This window comes from Sus scrofa, chromosome 3 (assembly GCF_000003025.6).
Source record: "Sus scrofa isolate TJ Tabasco breed Duroc chromosome 3, Sscrofa11.1, whole genome shotgun sequence".
Classification (NCBI taxonomy): Eukaryota; Metazoa; Chordata; class Mammalia; order Artiodactyla; family Suidae; genus Sus; species Sus scrofa.
Window position 1 is genome coordinate 124,008,247 of NC_010445.4, and position 20,474 is coordinate 124,028,720.

The 20,474-nt window shown below is 41.4% G+C and overlaps 1 long non-coding RNA gene across 1 annotated transcript in view; it reads right to left on the reverse strand.

Annotated features, from left to right (window-relative positions):
- LOC102166974 overlaps positions 1,212-20,474 on the reverse strand; it is a 30,608-nt gene continuing 11,345 nt past the window's right edge. The window contains exons 2-3 of the long non-coding RNA XR_302682.3: positions 8,224-8,413; positions 1,212-7,651 (exon numbers count right to left, since the gene is read on the reverse strand). This is a non-coding gene — a long non-coding RNA (uncharacterized LOC102166974). The remainder of the gene's footprint in view (positions 7,652-8,223; positions 8,414-20,474) is intronic.

The following is a 20,474-nucleotide window of genomic DNA, read 5'->3' on the forward strand; positions in this document are numbered from 1 at the left end:
CCTCTAGGAGGTAAATGAGCAGGATTGACTCAATCAGGTGTTCACTGAACAGTAATGTATTAGGCTATAGTCCTTGTTCCAAAAGGAGCTCGCAGTCTAACAATGGGGAAAGAAAATGAGTGTACAAATGGAAAGCACAAATAGGTCTCTGCATTGTTTGTAAGCTGATCAATTCCAGTGGCGCATTTCTGTAAAGGGCAAAATTGCAAGTATTTCAGGCTTATAACACATACAGTCTCCATTGCGGCTACTCTACTCAGCTGTTACAGTGTAAAATCTGCCCTAAGTAAGCTGCAAAAGAGCATGGCTGTGTTCTAATAAAAGCCGGTGGTGGGCTGGACTTGACCTGCAAGCTGCAACTTGCTCACCATCGAACTAGTCACAGATGTATTGCATTAAAGTTACTCTTTAGTGGCTTCTACATTCTCTTATGAGAAAGACAAAGCCTATAACATGGCCTCAGGGTTCGATAAGACGCAGTCCCTGATTTCCTCCCCCACAGGGACCAGGAGCTTCCCTGCTCCCCATTCTCCATATTATTCCAACACCAAAGAGCCCTCACAGTTTTATTGCAGCAAGACCTACTCCTTCCTGCTTGGCACCCGGCTCCTTGTACCCTGCCTTTTCCTCCAAACCTCCACCCCTTCATCTTGTTAATGTCTATCATCCTTCAGAGAGCAGCCTATACATCATCACTTCATGGAAGCCTTCCTGGATTCCCCAAACGAGATATACTGCTATGCATCTATACTCTCCCTGCCCCGCTACGCGTCTCTTTCATAGCCTCTATAGCAATTGTAATTCCTTATTTAATTGTGTGATCGAATCTTTAATTCTTAAGTGCCCCTCCCTGTCAAGTGTCAGTTCCATGAGAAGAGCACCCGTATGTGTCTTGATTTTTTACAGTTTTATTTTAGCATTTGCAGCAGAGCCTGGAAACGAATACAACTTTAAGAGGCATTGTTTTTGTTTGTTTGTTTTGGTTTGGTTTTGCCTTTTTCTAGGGCCGCACCTGCGGCATGATGGAGGTTCCCAGGCTAGGGGTCTAATCGGAGCTGTAGCCTCTGGCCTACACCACAGCCACAGCAACTTGGGATCCGAGTCATGACGGCGACCTACACCACAGCTCACGGCAACACCGGATCCTTAACCCGCTGAGCAAGGACAGGGATCAAACCCACAACCTCATGGTTCCTAGTCGGATTCGTTAGCCACGGAGCCATGACGGGAACTCCCTAAGAGGCATTGCTGAATGGATGAATGAATGAATGAATGAATGCCATGGAGGGGACGCAGAGTTATAACTATTGTAGCCTTGGGAGCAAGGGTGACAGGTGCCTGGGAATGTTGCCTAGAAGAGGTGACAATCTGATGTGGTGTTTGAAAGACAAGTAAGAGACCAGAGGAAGGCATGAACTATTCTAATACAAAGGACGATGACTTTACTTGTTGACTCTTCTCTTTCACCAAATCTCCAGAGGTTTGGTATTGTATTCTTAGTTACAGTATTGGTTACTTTTAACTTTAAATAACATATTTAACCATGTTTTTTCTTATTGCACCAATGCCCGCCAATATCTGATAGCTATTACCAGATTGTAAATTAAGGATACTAGTGCTTTATGAAGTTGTATATCCCATTGTGAATTCCTGCTTTATGTCAGCTTTACTTTTATGGAATCAATAACAGTATTTCACATCTATTGTCAGACAACCATAACCAAATCTTCCTTTCTTTGTCTAAAGGCTAATTGTACCTACTTACAGTTACATAATTATATTGCAGCTATGTATTTTTAAAAACTCTATAAATAGTGTTCATAGTTAAGTTTGGGTGGATCTGAGCCAAGATTTATGGAATTTTCAGAGGCGAATATTCCTACTTAAAAAGGTTGCATGTTCTCTCCTTCCTTAATTGACCTCATTTATTCACATGCAACAACATGGTTCATTTCATATTTGAACTAGGTTTTTCTTATTTACTCCCTATCTTTCCTCCCCAAGGTGCACATACCCAGGCTTCTTCTTGCCTTTCGGTTTTATTTCTGTATTCATTTCCCTTTATAATATAATCATACATCTAGTGTGGCCCAAGTGCAATCATACTTTCTATCCATTGAGTCCACCACATATTTTTCCTCTGCGAACCTCCTTCTCTTTCTCCCTCCCTGGTCTATTCTTCCAACCCTTTCTCTCCCTCTCTCTCTCTTTTTTTTTTTTTTTCCAGTTTGGTTTGTTGCTTCCAGGCTGCCCACTATCACGTCAGCACTTCCCTTCCTGCTCCTTTGGGGTGGGTTCTATTTCCTTTCCTGATTGCCTTCCTCCATTTACTGAACTAAATCTCCAGGTACATCCCTGAAAAGGAGAGCTTGGGATGTGAATGACTACTGCCAAGCCTGAAAATGAAAATGTCTTTACATCCTGATAGATAATTTGGCACCTGTCTCATTTGCGATGCATTCTGCTGCAAGTGACAAACCATATTCAAAATAGCATAAGCAATAAAGATCCTTAATTATCTCCAATAACAGGAAACCTGGAGGTAGGTGGTACCAGGCTTGGAGCAGTGACTAAACAATGTTATCAATGACCCAAGCTCTTTCCATTATTCTGCTTGGCCATCCGTAGTATGCTAGCTTATTACCTCATGGTCACAAGATGGATGACACCGATCCAAGCATAATATCCTCAAATAACTGAGTTTGAGGCAGGAAGATGGGCTGCTGGAACAAAGAACCCTTCCCGAATAGCTCTTTTTATCAGGAAAACCATCTCTTTTAGAAGCAGGTCTTGATTAGAATCGTATTATAATCCCACGCCTCGAATAGTCCATAGTGAAGAGGCATGATTTTACCATGATTGGTGTAGACTGATAATTCAGCCTCCAGGGATGTGGAAGGGTCCTTTCCCCCTTAGTGTATTCCTGCTCAAAAAAATACCTTAACAAAAGTGCAGACGCGCCTAACGATAGGAAGAAAAAGACGGTTATCGAGTAGGAAACCACAAGCGTCCACCAGAGCTGACTGTGGCATTCTTCATTGAAAATATTTTCCCTCAGAACCGTGAACACATTACTCCATTGTGTCCCAGCGTCTTGTATTCCTGATGAGAAATCTGATCCCTGTTACTTTTTATTCCTAGGATGTTTTCAGAATCTCTTCTTTATTCCGGTGTTTGAAATTTCATGAGGGTGTGTGCGGTTATGACTTATGTTTTTCTTTCTTTTTTTTTTTTTAATGTGTGCCCTTTGTCTTGGCAAAATTATATTAATAACGTGATTTAGTCAAGGTTAGTTACCAAGTCCAGACTCAAATCTGCTGCCAGTTAGCTTTGAAATCCTCACCCGTTTCATTCCTTTGTTCCACTCTCCACAGTCCATTGCCAATTCTGTTGCAGCCAGGACCTTGCTACTCTCCCTCCAAAATGCTCTCCAAAATTTGCCTTGAATATGCATTGAGTTGTGGATTAATTCAGGCCACTGAGGCCAAGGCCAGCATCTTGCAACTCCCTGGTTTTTGACCACACCCTAACTTTTCTCCAACTCCCATCTGTGCGCCAGGTGGACCCACTGACCAGGAGAAATTCAAGTGAACAACAGCAGTCAAACTCTCTTTAAGCACAAGTACATTTCGCTGATGGACACGCATGATGCCTCAGTTCATACTTTAGGGTTATTTTTAATCTTATTTTTGTCAGTATAATCGTTACCTGTCCCTACTCTTACGTAAATCAGTAAAAGCCATCCATACACAGCAAGACTGTCTCTTATAATCCACAATTGCTGTTATTTTAGCCACTAAGTTTCAGGGTTATTAGTTACACAGGAAAAGAAACTTTAAGTTTGAATAAAATGTCTTGGAAGACATTTCCCTTGACATACTACCCCCCTGTTATCTTTTTTGGCAGCATAGGAGGTAGAGTTAATTGCCTTTTCTTCTGTATTCTTACGGCACCGTATTCCTCAAGAAAACGCTTAGCAGCATGGTCCTTTGTATCTACATCCAGCATCGCCTTGAAGGTAAAATCTGTGATGCATCACAGTCACCCTCCCCAACATCAGCAAAGAGTCTGCCACACAGAGGACACTGAATTGATAGATATTCACTGAATTTGATAGATATTCACTGAATTTGATAGATATTCATAATTTGAATCCAACATTAGATTGAGAGCAAATGCAGGCTCAGTGTCCTCTTCCAGGAAACGTGCAGTGTGGGCCACACGAAGAAAATCAAAGTAAGTGGCCCTCCCACATTTCCCATATCCTTCAAGTCGCACTACACTGAGTCAAGGTCTCAGGATGCTTTGGCAATACCCATGTGTCTTTCTTTAACAACCAGAAATTATGGGGCCTGGACAGGATGCAAATTGTTCTCAGTCAGCCTGGGAAACAGCTAAGAGAACACCAGGCAAATGAAAATGATCTGTTTCATCCTTCCTCCCTTGGCCTTTGGCAAGCGATGTCAGCTTTGATAAATGTCAGAAATACAAGGAGCACAGAAATCAAGCAAGTGGATGCCTTTCTCACTCATCTATCTATTCCCGTCCCAGAGGAAAGCCCACCAAAGCCACTTTCCTCTGGGGCACAGGGGTCTCAAGCCTTGGAGAGTTTACAGGGGTCCCAACATGTCCTCAAGACAAAAAAAGTGAGATTTAGTGCCAGGCTGAGCTGGGAAATCCACTTGGCGTTTCTCTAGCCACATGGTGTGTTGCCAAGACTCTGGGCAGGAAGAAGAGCTTGATGTGGAAGATCTGTTAAGATCTCCATCCTAATCAGAACCCACACGGAAAAGTACAAGTGCATACTCTGTGCCAGCACCTTGATCAATCAGAAAAAAACCCTCAAAACTCAGTTTTTGACAATTCAGAATTAATTGTACATCCTCGGTGGGGAGCGAAGCACATATATGGGTAATTTTCTTTCAGTGTAAGAAAGCACAGGGGAGCCAAGTTAGAGTCGGGTGGTGGGTGGAAATAGTTACATCAGCTTCCCTGGAGGACTTCATCCCCAAATCTTGAAGGTTGGGTAGGAAAGGAGTGGGTAAAGGGGAAGGATCTAGTCCATATAAAGGGCATGGCCATGTCATGTTGGAAAGGCAGTGTCAGGCCACGCAGGACACATCTGGGCAAGTACAAAGAGCCTCAGCTGCTGGGTTATGGTGAGCACAGGGGCACAGGAAGGAAAAACAGGTGAAAGTAAGCAGAGGCTGTCTAAAGTGGAGGCAGGGGAGGTTTCTCATGGATTATTTAGTTGTTTCTCAAATACAACTTTGAAATATTAAAAATCACCGAGGAATATTTCAAATGCAGGATGCGATTCAGTGGGCCTGAGGTGAGGCCTTAAAGTCCCCAGGTTTTACAAGCTCCAGGCTCTGGGTCCTTGTCCAGGTGCACCAGAGACAGCCAGCATCACCTGAGCCCTGGCTTCAGATGCAGACATGCAGGCTCCACCCAAAAGCTGCTGAATCAGAATCTGCATTTTTACGAGATCCCAGGTCATCCTCATCATATTAAAGGAGAGACACCAAAGTTTAAACCCAGCTTCACTTTGGAATCACCTGCAAATTTTTAAAAAATACACAGCAGGTCCACAGCCATTAGGTTTCTGAATGTATTGGTCCGAGGTGGGCCCCAGGCATAGGTGTTTTAAAAATCTCCAGTGGTGGTTCTCAAGCATAGCCCTGATTGAGAACCACTGAGGTCCCCCGAGAAGAGAAAACCTAGTGGGGACCAGCGCTTGGTCAAAGTCACACAGCATCAGGACCAGAGGTGGGGTTGCAGATGCTACGTGGGGCCCTTGAAAAGAAAAATCACAGTGTGTTCTGTCCCCTCCCCGACGCTTTAGTGTCTGAACTTCATCCCCAAGCCCTGGAGGTGACTCCTAAATCTCAAGCTGCCTTTCTCCAGGGAGTGGTAGCTAAATTGGGTTTTGTTTTCTATGAGTTCCAACCAACCAAAGTTTGTCTAACCCGCAGAGCAGAGAAAAGAATCTCTCCTCTTCCAGGCATCACATTTAGGGATTCATTCAATAAAACAGACTTCCTGCCACGTGTGAGGTGCTGGGCTAGAGCTTGGCCCAGAGAAACAGGGGCTGGCAAGAAGAATCGAAATAACGTAGATGCTAAGTGAGCCGCATCCCTGTGCACTCCAGTGTAAGGCACAGTTAGAGGAAGCCAGAGAGGCCGGGGCTAGAAAGAGGAGGGGAAGGAATCCATGCTGCAATGTCTCTGCAAGACATCGCACACACACCCTTCACCCATGAAATGACTGCTCACCTGTCCCTTGAAAAGGTAAAAAGTATTGCCACAGTCTTAGAAAGAGGAGGAACATTCATTTTTAAGCCCGATAGTTTAAAAAAGTATTTTTCCATTCATAAACTCTAAGGGAAAAAAAAAAAATCTGTTTTATTAACTTCTTTCAAATAAAACTCATGAAAACCTGAAAGGGTTTATGAAGACACTATGTTTTATGATTTCTTTTATTAATAAGTAGTTAATACTGTAATTGTTTCTTTGCGTAACAGAACGATTATATAAAATGAATATATTTAAAGATAACTACGTACTCATTTCTTTCCTTTTTTCCTATGAAGTGTGTTTTCTTTAGAAGCCAAATTTGTACTTTGGAAAAGGCAGCCGAATAGCCAAAGTTGTAATTTTATGAAACCACAAAAGGCTCTTCTAAAGGGATCTGACTTGAATACACACTGCAAGGAAATTAATAGTCTCAGTTCAAACATCCTCTTTAATCCATCTCCTTCTGCCTCTTACAAGGAAGAGAAGAATGCAGTTGTCAAGCCGACTTAGGAGAAGGACGAGGGTTGAGCAACACGCTGTTGGCATGAGGCCATGCAAGTTCTTTCTGGGGTATCTCAGCAGCCTTCGGGGAGCTGCCAGGGCAGGGATGTGTTGTGTGTCATTATCAATTTGCACTCTGATTTCCTAACAGTTCAAGAGGCCTTTTGACAAAAGCCTCCATTTAGATCTAATAATAACTCTGGATTTTTGCTAAATGTCTCGCAACCTGGGAACAGGCCCAATTGCTAAACATACTTCCACTGCATGGGTTTCTTTGACTGAGCCCAGAGGGGACAGCCAAGCAGACTAGAAAATGTGGATTGGAGAAATCTTCTCACTTTGAAGAGTTATTTTCAAAAGAATGATTTCAGCTCATTTACAAAGTCCACCTGAACAATTACTGTGATTGTGGGTCAATCATTGTAGTCCAGTCCTAGCCTTCCATAATAGCAGCTAAAATTCAATAGCTCTCTCTTTGCTTCTGCATCATATAATTTTATAAAATCTAATGGATCGAATTGACCTACTTCCCCCTATTTACTACACAACATCTAGTTCATTTCCAGAAAGTTACAATAGTCACTTCAACCTCATTACCTCTTCAGAGGCATATTCTCTATCTGGCTAGCCCTTTCCATTAGAATGTGCTTCGGTAATTTCTATTACTATTTATTTCTCCATAGGAATACACAGCAATAGCTCAGCTCCCCTGTACTCACAAAATTATCAAATGGGTTAGTGTTTCTTAACCACCCCTCTCTCCCAGCAGAGTTTTCTTTTCTTCAAGGTAAATATCCAGTGTCCTTTGAGGGTCTCTCGTATGGCATGAGAGTCCAGCAAGTTCTTGGGGCAAGCTGTGAGGGGCAGAATAAGAAGGTGAGTCAATAAAAAAACGAGACAGTGTGTTGGCCAAGGAAGTGAGGGGATAATGGGGTTCACTTCCCAGATTAATAAACAAGGAGTGGCTTTGTTAGAACGGTCTTGGATAACTCGCCTTGTCTCAGGAACACTTCCTTGAGCTCCCAACTTATTTTGCATTTGCACCCCAATTCCTAACCCTGTATGCAGCTCATGCAGATGTTTGCCTCTGCACCTGCTGTCTCTTCTGATCTCACTCATTTGCATGCTCCATATGAGACAGTAAAGAGACCCGAGGAGGGACTAAATTAAACTCAAGCTAGCAAAAGAAACAAAAAAATCAAGCTACTATGCTGTTAATTTTACTCATTCTTAATGGAGGATGAGGATGAAATAAATTAATTAAAATTCAGTTGATGGTCTCTTTGGAAATGTACTAGTTTTCAAATTATTTAATGGGTCACTTGAGCTTTGTACAAGATTGACAGTGTGGTGTCAGCATGTTGTAGAATCAATTTTTGAACAAAGAATGAGTTCACATTACATCTGGTTGGACTAACCAACTAACCTTTAAAAATCTTTCCAAGAATTGCTCATCCAAGCTCCCTCTGGACACTTCCAGAAACACGACACTCCCTACCCAAATTTTGTAGCAGCTAATTGCATTGGCAGTGAGTCCAGAGGCTTTGGGATGCTTTTTCACACCTAGTTGATCTCTCATTCCAGGGAGGTCCTTGCTTTGGAACCAGTTCCATCCTCTGCAGGATAAGGAAAGAAAAAACGATCCATATCGTCCTCAATGTGACCACTTCTGGGGGAAAGGTCGTCCAAAATTGCCATGTCACGATTTTTCTACAGTAGAGCTTTTGAAATGCCATATAAACTGCTTTGAACAGAGTAGTAACACAGAAAAAAAAGTCTTTAGCAATTTATCACATTTGCTTCTTCTCCCCCGCCACACCCTTTTTAGCGCCACACCCATGGCATATGGAAGTTCCCAGGCTAGGGATCAAATTGGAGCTACAGCTGCCAGCCTTCACCACAGCCACAGCAATGCAGTATCTGAGCCGTGTTGGCAACCTACACCACAGCTCACAGCAACACCGGACCCTTAAAGCACGGAGTGAGGCCAGAGATCAAACCCAAATCTTCATGGGTCCTAGTTGAGTTCATTAACTGCTGAGCCATGACGGGAACTCCTGCTTCTATTATTAAATGTAAGAGACAAGACTTCTTGAGGAGAAAGAGATATTTCAGTATTTATAATATATCCAGTTTCTTTCTATAGAGTTTGAAAATATATAACAAGTGCTTTAAAGTACTAAAATTTGGACTCGGATGTTCCCTTTTGGGGATTAATCCTAAGAACATAATCCAAAATATGGAAAAAGCTTTATACAACTAAGTAATCAATTCAGTGATGTTTTTAATAACTTAATGTTGGAAACATAGTAAATGAAGACCAAATTTCAGTATATATTGATATAGTCCTTGGGTTATTGCAATAACTGAAGTCTATGAAACTATTTAGAAATACATTTGCTAAACAAAATGGATCAATACACAAACTGACATAAGAGGGAAGAAAATATATTTAAAGTAAAACTGATACACTGGAAAAGAAATGTGAAAAATAAAACACTAAATGCTAGCATTAGCAAGATTTGAGTAATCAAAAAGTGGATAATTTACCTCTGTTTTCCAGATTTTTAAAAATACATGTTAAAGATTTAAAAGATGTGTTGTGTTGCTAAAAGAGGTAATTCTTACAAAAGGAAACTAAAAGTATAATGTCTGAGCTTACCTCCTCCCAAGTTAAAGCATTTTATGAAGGTTTTTTTTTTTTTTTTTTTTTTGCAATTTCTCAAATGTCTTCAATTCTGTAAACCTTATATCCACTTAGGCCTCATCCTATTACTCAGTAACATGAAAAATGAGGCCACAGTGCAACCTTACAAATTCAATATTTGTTAACCGTTGCAAAAGACGTGGGTCCCATTCCATCAAACATCATTCACTTAGTAGTTTGTCTGTGTTGACAGCCTTAATCCTAACCTAATGATCTGTTTATTTGACAATTCTCATTAGAAGCCCCTGGCTGCATGGAAAAAAAAAAAAAAGTGTTCTAAATGCCAAATAATTATCCTTCAGTACAATTTTCACAATTAAAACGGCGTGCAGTTTTGTATCACAAAGATGAGGTACTGAATCTCCTGTGGCCATAATGTCAATGCCATGCCATTTCGGAAGCTAACAAGTTCGTGCTTTTACTGATACAAATAAAATACTACCATCCGGTATTTATTTCCATAGAGTTTATCAAAAAGACAAAAATCATTTTCTTCTTAGTCAATGTCTTTTATAAAGTCAGCTAAAACCTGTTTACTCTGAGAGACTATAATTTGTGAGCTAAGATGTATTATAAAAATCACTTCTCTGTTGCCAATAGCCGGGAGCCGAATTGAAAAAACAAAAAATGAGCTTTTTTACAAGGGGCTGTGTTTAATTTGTCAAATTAGTCACAAAATAAGGTTGGTGACGTGTTGGCAAACCTCTAACTTTGTTCCGTATTGCCACCGCAGATTGTCTAGAATCGTTAAGAGGTGAGATGTTCCTAATCCTTTAGGCAAAACCCCTATTTGCAGGAGGATAATGAGGGAAGTGGCTGTAAGAGAGACAAGCGTATGGGCCCAATAAAATTCTGGAGTCATATGAGGAAAGGAGTAAATGATCTCTTTGATGTGGAAACTGCAGTGAGCTCTCTTAGATAAATCACCATTTACGGATTCCCTTACTCAATAATGCATTCATTTATCCATTATTAAATAAATAGACAATAATTCGGCTCTCAGTCATTTCCTCATTTCCTCCGTCCCTCTTCAATCATTTACTGACTCATTCATTCGATCGCTCATTCATTCTCTTGGTTTTTTTTTTTTTTTTTCATTGAATCATGTATTCTTTTCTATATTTATTTTTACTAAAGCAGAGTTGATTTACAATGTTGTGCCAATTTCTGCTGTACAGCAAAGTGGCCCAGCCATGCATATATATATATACATTCCCTTTCTTATATTAACCTTCCGTCGAGTCTACTCCAAGAGACTGGATATAGTTCCCTGAGCTGTTCAGTAGGACGTCATTGCGTCTCCATTCTGAAGGGTGTAGTTTGCATCTACTACGCCCGATCTCCCAGTCCATCCCACTCCCTCCTCCCTCCCCCTTGGCAGCCACAGATCTGTTCTCTACGTCTGGGTCTGTACATTCGTTTGTATAACCACACGGACCAAGATACCCTGCTGCCAGGTGCTGGTGAGGAAGGAATGAGGAGGGCAAGATCTCTACCCTCGGGAAGTTTATGGCGACGGAGCGGACACATGGCTTTGACAAGTTCTCTGCTAGAAGTGGGGGAAAAGCACCAGGGATGCAGAGAGAAAGAAATCACTGCCTACATCAGGAGCCCGAGGAGGCGTTATGGCAGGATTTGAACTGGGTCTGCAACATGGTTGCAGCTTCTCAGGTGGAGGACGGAGCAGGGAGAAGCGGTGGGGTTCATGTTGGAAATGGGAGGAAAGTGTTCCCAGGCAGAGGAAACAGCTCGTGCCAGGCACAGAGACGTGAAGAGCATGCCATGCGGAGAGAATGTGAACAGCTCAAAGTTCCCGGAGGAGCAGGCTAAGACCGAAAAGACCTTAGATCGTCCCAATAGGTCAGTTCGATGGTGAACAGCCTTGTAAACTACGGTTTAGGACTGTGAGGGTGTTCATTGCACTTGCACAGTAATGGTGCATGTGAGCTAGATTCTTCTCCTTCCTCCTCAGGAACAACTGGATGTGCTCGTCAGACTTTCAAGGAAACTGAAGCCTACTTAGTTGTTTTTCCTACAAACTTTTCAAACTCTCGATAGGCACAGCTATGCCAGAGCTTTTCCTTTAAACTTTCCCATCTCCCTTGTTGGAATAGGAGGCTCTTGAGGACAGGAACGAGGTCCCTCACTCCTGTACTTCACTAAGCAGCATCCTGCTTCACACAGGGCACAGAGACACTAAGGCTGAGGAACGGAAGGATCGGAGGGTGAATGCAGGAGACAAGAAAGGAAGCTGATGGTAGGTGCCAAGGTAAACCTAAGAACCAAGGTTTCTGTCCACGGTCCAGTTCTTATCCCCAAACCCCACGTGGTGGCTTAGGGGACATACCGCACCAACAAGAAACTTATCATACCGTTTTTTACTATGAATCCTTTCCATGGAAGTAAATTGTTCACGTTACCCATCCTAGCAGTGAAAACATGCATCAAATAACATAGACCTGAGTTTTCTTATGGTAGCTATTATTTTCTTCTTTTGTCCTGGTAACAGCGGACATTTAGTAAGTTCTAGTTCATTAACACTGGCGGATAAATGAATTCAGGACCCTGATAATGAAATGGTTAAGGGAAAGATAGGCTTTGGAGATCCCTTATGGCACGGCGGATTAATTATCTGGTGTTTTCACTGCAAAGGCCTCAGGTGCTGCTGTGGTGCCAGTTTGATCCCTGGCCTAGGAATTTTTGTGTGCCATGGGTGAGGCCCCCCCCCAAAAAAAGAACAACGAAAAAGATAGGCTACTGCTTACAAAAATGAAATAAATATAGATATGCGCATAAAGAATTTATGAAAATAAGCACGTGAGAATGATGCCCTTTCAAACTGTGGCTTGTCCTATTCATGTGTCAGGATTTTTTTCTTTTTAGCTGCACCCACAGCACATGGACGTTCCCAGGATAGGCATCGAATCTGAGCCAAAGCTTCGATCTACACCACAGCTGTGACCGTGCTGGATCCTTAACCCACTGTACCATAGTGGGAACTCTAGATTTTAAGAACTCAGAATAGGTAGACACCAATAAATATGTAGCTAATCAATTATATAGTTAAATTTATACATAGTTGTACTTTAATTTTAGAATTTTCTATAAAAATGCTAACAGAGACTATTAAATAAAACTTTATTGTTATTATTATTTGGTCACACCTGTGGCATGAGGAAGTTCCCAGGCCAGGGATCAAACCCAAGCCACAGCTGGATCATTAACCTGCTGAGCCACCAAGGAACTCAGATAAAACTTTAAATAAATAAATCTTCAAACCCCCAGCTGTGACACATTTCCTTTTCCCAAATTTCTGTCTTTTCCTTCTTCAACTTATAATCAAAACGGAAACGCCTTTTTCTGCATCAATATTTAGCTCTTCCATGTTTGGAAAACAGTTTTCATGATTTCATATGATCACCCTATAACTTCGAAACTGAAGATTTCATAGTTAACTCTTCCCTGACTCCCTCAATGTTTGCCATCCGGCAAATATTTCCAGAAATAAAAGTGAAGAACTACATTTTCAGGTGGTCAAGTAAAAGCCTGTGGACTCAAACCAGTTCTCAATGCAAGAAACATCTTTGCCTACCACTTTTCTTTGACTATTTTCTTAAGGGTCTGTATCTGAACACAGTGGGTAAAGTGTAATGTGCGTTTTCATTGCTCTCGATGTCCTGGTCTCCTGCTTCCCGACCCAGTTGAGCAAATTTGCAGAGCCCTTAGCAATGTGAGTGCTGTGTTCTGCTCCAATTTCCCCAATATTCAGTTTATTATATTTTATTATCGTTAGCTTCAGGGGAAAAAAAAAGATGTTTCCCCAATGTTGCTGTTATTCGCCCTGTGATTACCAAGGAGTTCAAGTAATACCATTACTTTACCTCAGTGATGGCCTGTTATTCTAGCTTTTCACTGAATCATAATAGTGCTCCCTCATTTAGGCCTATTTCTGTGACGGTGATATAATTTGCAAAAATACACCCAGGGTCATTAGCCCACAACTTGTCAGGTTTTGAGTTTATGTCTATTCCCATAATCTCAAAATAAATATGTTCTTTGCTTTGCTGAAGTGGACTCCATTTTACCCTCCATGTGGTTTATATTTCTAACAGAATGTGGTTAATAGGATTCTTCCACTTTTAACTCTAAAATATGCTTAGACAGATGACACTTCTCTAGCCTAGACTTTCCCAAGGAGTAGTCAGTGAAACTGTTTTTCTGGAGGGTGTTAAAAGTTAGGAAGTGATGGCCTGAGGAAAAGAAATTTTTTAATGCATCTATTTTCACTTTATACATCGTGCATTTCTGAGAGAGGGATAGAGTTTATGAAAGTCTCGAGGCGTATAGAGGGTGTTGTGATCCGTCCATGAAGGCAATCGTCATTCCAGACCAGGGATTCTGAATCTAAATTAACTGATCAGAGGAGATTTCCCTTGTGGCTGGTTTACAATGTCCTTTGGCAAGTGGGTCACTGCTTTTTCTACTTTTAAAATTATTTTCCTGGACATCATATACGTGATTATTAATTATGTGGTACCTCCAAAAATTGTTCACTGCAGAGGAAAAGGCTGGCTTCAAAAGTAAGTATCAGAGTTCCCGTTGTGGCTCAGCAGGTTAAGGACCTGACGGACACAGTCTCCGTGAGGATGTGGGTTTGATCCCTAGCCTCACTCAATGGGTTAAGGATCCAGAATTGCCACCAACTGCGGTGTAGGTCACAGAGGCAGCTTGGATCTGGTGTCGCTGTGGCTACGGCAGTGGCCTAGGCCGGCAAGTGGAGCTTCGATTTGACCCCTAGACCAAGAACTTCCATATGCCGCAGGTGTAGCCCTGAAAAGAAAAAAGTGATGTATCATGTTACTCTTTAGTATCTTTCGATGGTTTGATGATTCCAATTGAATGGTATAAGGATGAGATCCAACCTCAATCCTAACAAAACAGTAAATCAGGTGATGCAGAGTGAGTAAACTCGATTTTATTTATTTATTTATTTATTTTTGTCTTTTTGCTATTTCTTGGGCCGCTCCCCCGGCATATAGAGGTTCCCAGGCTAGGGGTCGAATCGGAGCTGTAGACACTGGCCTATGCCAGAGCCACAGCAATGCAGGATCCGAGCCGCGTCTGCAACCTACACCACAGCTCATGGCAATGCCGGATCGTTAACCCACTGAGCAAGGGCAGGGACCGAACCCGCAACCTCATGGTTCCTAGTCGGATTCGTTAACCACTGCGCCACGACGGGAACTCCATAAACTCGATATTATAGAAGTTGAGAAACTGTCTCCAGAGTGCTTGCAAATTAAGTAGTAAAAAGATATGAAACCAGCAGGTGCCTTCAAAGGTTCTCCATGTATTTCCAGTATCTTCCTTTTGAAAAATGAATATGATTTCAATGCTCAGGCAGTAGGTGAGATAATATAGCCAGATTCTATGTCCTCATTTCCAAGAGAAGATTTTAATATCGTCTCTTAATTAGTAAAGATATCCTTCCTCTGAAGGGGTCCCAAATATTCCTTTCATGTGGAATTTCAATAACAATTCCCATTTATTCCATTTTTACATGTAGAAAATATATGTTATACACAATATACAAAGTCGCCGTGATAACTTTGCAAAATAAATTTGATTATTATTCCTCTTCTCCTTATGTGGATATTGAAAATATGAGAATTTAAATAGTTCACCCAAGATCACGCAGCTAGTGATCAGCAGAGTAATGTGACAACTCTCCCAAGCCCATCTTTCTTATGCTGAATTCTTTTCACCCAGTGGGGACCTGTGTGTGCCACTCTGCCCATTAAAGTGGCCCCGCTGGCCTGTCACTGTGCAGAACCTTCCTTGTCTCTTATTTTAGAAGCAAATAACACTGTGACATTTAACATTCAGAAACAAAAATCCCTAGAAGGAAAACAGCCTTTTTGCAATGATTTTTCCTCCCATGGGACGTTCAGTCAACATGGGAAAGTAAGATTAAAATGTTGGGGGGGGGCATGGTTAATGCCCAGGCAGAGATGGAGATAGTCAGGCAGCACATGGTAGCTCTCAGAAAATATCATAAATCAGGCTTAAATCCTTTTTCCTCCCTGAAGTCCAGCTTCTCTACATGTAAAATACAAGGGTTCAACTTAATGACCTATTAGTCAGAATCTCCTATGTTCAAACAACCCATACCAAACCAAACATGAATGACAGAAGACAGGTGAATGAGTGGATGGTTGGATAGATGATAGACAGATCAATACATAGATGGATGGATGAGTGGATAGATGATGGCTAGATAAATACCTAAGTACAAAGGTGGCTGGCTGGCTGGCTGGATGAACAGACAGATAGATGGATAGGTAGATAGATAGATAGTACATGGATAGAATAAATCGATCCATTCAACCATTCCATGGAAAGGTAGGGTTGAAATTTGCCTCGGAATCAACCACATCCAGAAATTCAGTCTTCCTGTTGGTACTTTCACTGTCTCTCTCCTTTCCCCTCGCTACTCTCTTCCATGGCATGACCTTATTTGATCCATAAGTCAGTCTTCCTTCACTTGAAAGAATTGTACTGTTCAGAGACTTAGCCCTGAGCAGCAATGTGATCAGCCTACCACGTTTTCCTTTCACTTGTAGATTCCTTGCTATTTGTCATTTTTACCTCCTTGTTTCTTACCCTCCCAGAATGTGATATGCAGACATTTCTATAAAATATGTATCATTAGAATGTGTTTAATTATAGGAAGCACATCCCTGGCTCCCAGGTGAACAGTTAGAAACAAAGAGTTTAAAAATTGGATTTTCTGTCTCTTGACAAATTGCTAGTACAATTGATGTCATGCTTTATAACATGTCTTCTCACCAGATTGTGCCACTGTGGTAGCCAGAACAGTGAACCCCCACCTCCACCCCTTGCCCCAGTGCCCATAGCCTCATCCGTGAAACCTTTGGCTATGATGCATAACATGATAAAAGGAATTTGCTAAATGGAATGAAGGTTACTTTACAAGAGGGAAGGTCCCCTGGATTACCCAGGGGGGCCCAATCTATTCACATGGGTGCTTTAAGTGGAAAAGAAGGCAGAAGAGCCAGGCAGAGGGCAGTCACACCAGAGAGAGAGACAGGAGAGATGTGAAGTGAGAGAGACCCAGGCTCCCATTACTACTAACTTTAAAGGTAGAGGAAGGGGGCCATGAGCTAAGGCCTGTGATTCTAGACGTGTTGGGAACAACAATTGGCTTTCAGTAAGGAACTGAAATCTGCCAGCAACCTCGATAAGCCAGAAAATGGATTCTCCTCTAGAGCTCCAGAAAGGAACGCAGCTCTAAAACACCTTAATTTCAGCCTGGGAATCTGGTGTTGCCCTTCTGACCTGCAAAACAGTAGGTTAATACATTAGCATTGTTTTAAGGCACTGTTTGTGGTAATTTGTTGCAGCTGCAATAGAAAAATAATACACCCTCTTTTTAAGGAAAGTATTCAGTAAGTGGATTTCTTAACTGATTTGTTCAGCTCTAGGAAGCAGAGTCTAAATGATCTTGGTTGGTCAGGGGCTCACTGATCTAGACTTCCTTTTTAAGAATAACAGGGGAGTCTTTTTCTTATTTATAATTTTGTAAATAAACCAAAAATCTTTGTGAAAAATGGAGTCTGGAGTCTGTAGAGAATGGGTTTTGGGGGCGAGGGGCACAGACTTCAAAACACCAGTGTTGGGTACAGGTGGGGCTCATTATCCAATATGGCCAAGAGAAGCCGTTTTCCATGGCCTAGAAGCCTCTTGCCTAAGTTGCTTGTAATGTCTAGCTCTTTGATCTTATTTCTAGAGTATTTCCAGAGTCTTTACTGACTTTTTACTCATCTCAAATGCTCCTAGTATTTGTCTATAATTCTGCTCAAGATAACAATTCTACCACCTAAGTTATTTCTGTGGAGCTTTTCTTACTCAGATTGACCCTCCCTAATCCTGGCTGCCTGTTTTGCTTGTTAACATGGAAAATAGCCATGTAATGCTGCAGTTCTGTCGCTAACCTGAGTGTCACCTGGACAAATTCTCCTTGACAGCTGCATTTTTTTCTAACTGCATTTTTTTAGTGCGCTAAGGCAATACAGAGATTTTAAACCTGTTTTTACGAATCCCTGTTTCAGTAAGATGCCATATGATGCAAGAGAAAAAAAAAAAAGTAGAAAGAATAAGAATCATTTCTTCACTAAAAACTTAAAAAAAAAAAACCCAGAAGAATAAAAATCATCTTTGACTCCTTACATTAATAAGGACTTGAAAACTAGACGTTGCAACATGTGACTGCATGGTGCAGCTGACCTTGGTGGGTTTGCTAAGTTCAGAAACACAAGATCTTGTGCTGACACTCATACGAAGCCCAGAGATGAGATCCTGGGTCCAACTAAGTCAGAAGTTGCAAATAAAACCACTACTAATGCCCCCAGATTTTATGCCATCAGTGAAAAGTGAATAAGGAAATAAATCTTCCCTCTGCCCTAAAAGCCAGCAGGAAAGCTTATCTGTCTCTGCCAGCAGTTCACGTGAGTTTGGACTCTAAATTTATCCTACCTGAGTCACCAGGCAGAAATAAATATGAAAGGCTCTGAAGACACTTCAACAACACAGACCACATAGGATTTTCCATAGGACTCACAGGAGTGGCGGGGAGGAGGCCCTCTTAATTTGAGTTCATAATCAAAAATTACAAAGTGCATGAGGAAACTGTCTGTCCCAAGCAGAATGAAGCAGACACACCATGAGGATCATTAAAACCTAAGGACACAAGTTAAAAAAAACCTAAAGACAAAATGAAGAAATCAACACAGTAAGAAAAAGAAAGACAGGAAAAAAAAAAAAAAGACATTTTGAAACAAAAAACAGATTGGTCAGAGAGAAGAATAGAACTTCTGGAAATGGAAGCATTGTTCTCAAAATTAAAAATGCATGGGGCAGATGAAACAGATTAAACTCATCAGAATAAGGAATTAGTGCAATGAGAAATCTATTTGATTAACGTTTCCAGAATTAAACAAGGGATGACAGGACCTGGGAGACAGAAATGGTCCCTAAGTCAGGATGGAATAAGAAGATCAAATGTTCATCTACTACCAGGGACAGAAATGGTCCCTAAGACAGGATGGAATAAGAAGATCAAGTGTTCATCTACTACCAGGGACAGAAATGGTCCCTAAGTCAGGATGGAATAAGATCAAATGTTCATCTACTACCAGGGACAGAAATGGTCCCTAAGACAGGATGGAATAAGAAGATCAAGTGTTCATCTACTACCAGGGATAGAAATGGTCCCTAAGTCAGGATGGAATAAGAAGATCAAGTGTTCATCTACTACCAGAATAAGAAGATCAAGTGTTCATCTACTACCATGGAAAGAAAGAATGATGGGGAAGCAAGATTTGAAGAGCTAGAGGCTGAAGATTTTTCTGAAGTGATGAAATAACATGCATTCTTTGATTAAAACAGTACTCAGAGGGCATTGAGTTAAACACATGCACATACCTAGAGACACACATATACACGCTTACCTAAGATAGAGTCTTCAAGTCACCAGAAAGGCCGAGCTACAGGCACTAATATGCATAAAAGTCTTGGAATGGCACCCAGCAGGTAGGAAATATGTAACCATTAACTATTCTTATTATTCTCACTGCTATAAATACATGCTACCATTATTATTAGTCATTTTGCTTCTCTCTCTCTCAATGAATTTCATAGTAGGTAGTGTCAACGAAGAAAGTGGTTATAGTGTGGCAAAAAAAAAAATGCGGAGTAAGATTATTTGTGTAAACAGAAACAGTGTCCAAGAGAAGTATTATTTTATGGAAGTGACACACAGCAAATCTGAGGATAGCAGCTACCTGTGGGGATGAGGAAGCAGGGAGGTAAGTATGGTCAGACAGAGGCCACAGTTCTTAGGTTTGGGCACTAAAAACAAATTCTGAAGCAAACATGGCAACCTGTTAACTCCTGATTAATTTTAGCCGAGCTTCCCTCCAGCCATGGCTGTTTAGGAGGAGCTTATTCACGGTGGCCAAGCCGGAGCACAGCGTGCCAAACCTCGTCCCCTGCTGCCGTTTGCTTCTGGCTGAAAGAAAGCAAGTCTTTTTCCCCTTCACACAATGGCGTGTGTTCATGGCGACCCTGTGGGTAAATGGGCTCCTGTTATATTATTTTCTGCACTTTTCTGTGTTTGAAATATGTCATCATTTTAAAAAGGGACCATGACTTCCTGCATAGAGCTCCAGGTGAAAACAGAATTCCTGTTGCTCAAAATGGTCACAATTCCTGTGTGACTTTATCCCATCACCAAACAGGCCAGTTTTCTGTTTCCGTCATCCTAACACAGGCTGTCCTGGTCGCCACCTCCCCATCTGAGGGCTAGTTTAAGAATTACAAGATGTTTACCCCAAAAGTCAGTGGGAGGAAACACAGTGTTCAACTTCCCAAATAGCATAGTTTTCAATTGTCCTAACAAAGCACTGAAAGTGCTGGAAACCACCTTTTATGTCCTGCTTTTAATACATCACTGAGGCTTATGTCACTACAGATGGGTTTGTTTTGTTAAGGGAGAATTTAGATACACTAAAAAAAAACAAGTGTGAAAGAATACCAAGGGGATCGTGTATCTGACTGATGGAGATATATTTGTTACAGTTCTTTCACTTATGTTAATTCTCCAAAAATGCAATGGACCATAAGGATCAAAGGTCATCTCCAACTGTTTGGTAATCCTTGACTGGGTACCTGTGGAGGCAAAAGGGGCCGCCTTCATGCACTTTTTAAAAATGGAATAATGATGTTTGGGAGACAGGATTAAGATGGCTTGAATAGAAGGACTGGAGCTCAACTTATCTCCTAAAAACAACAAAATTCACAACTAAAGACTGAGCGCTCTTCACCCAAATGGACCGGAAACCTTAAAAAAGATATCCTCCTCCAAAAGAAAAAGAGGAGGACACATCAAG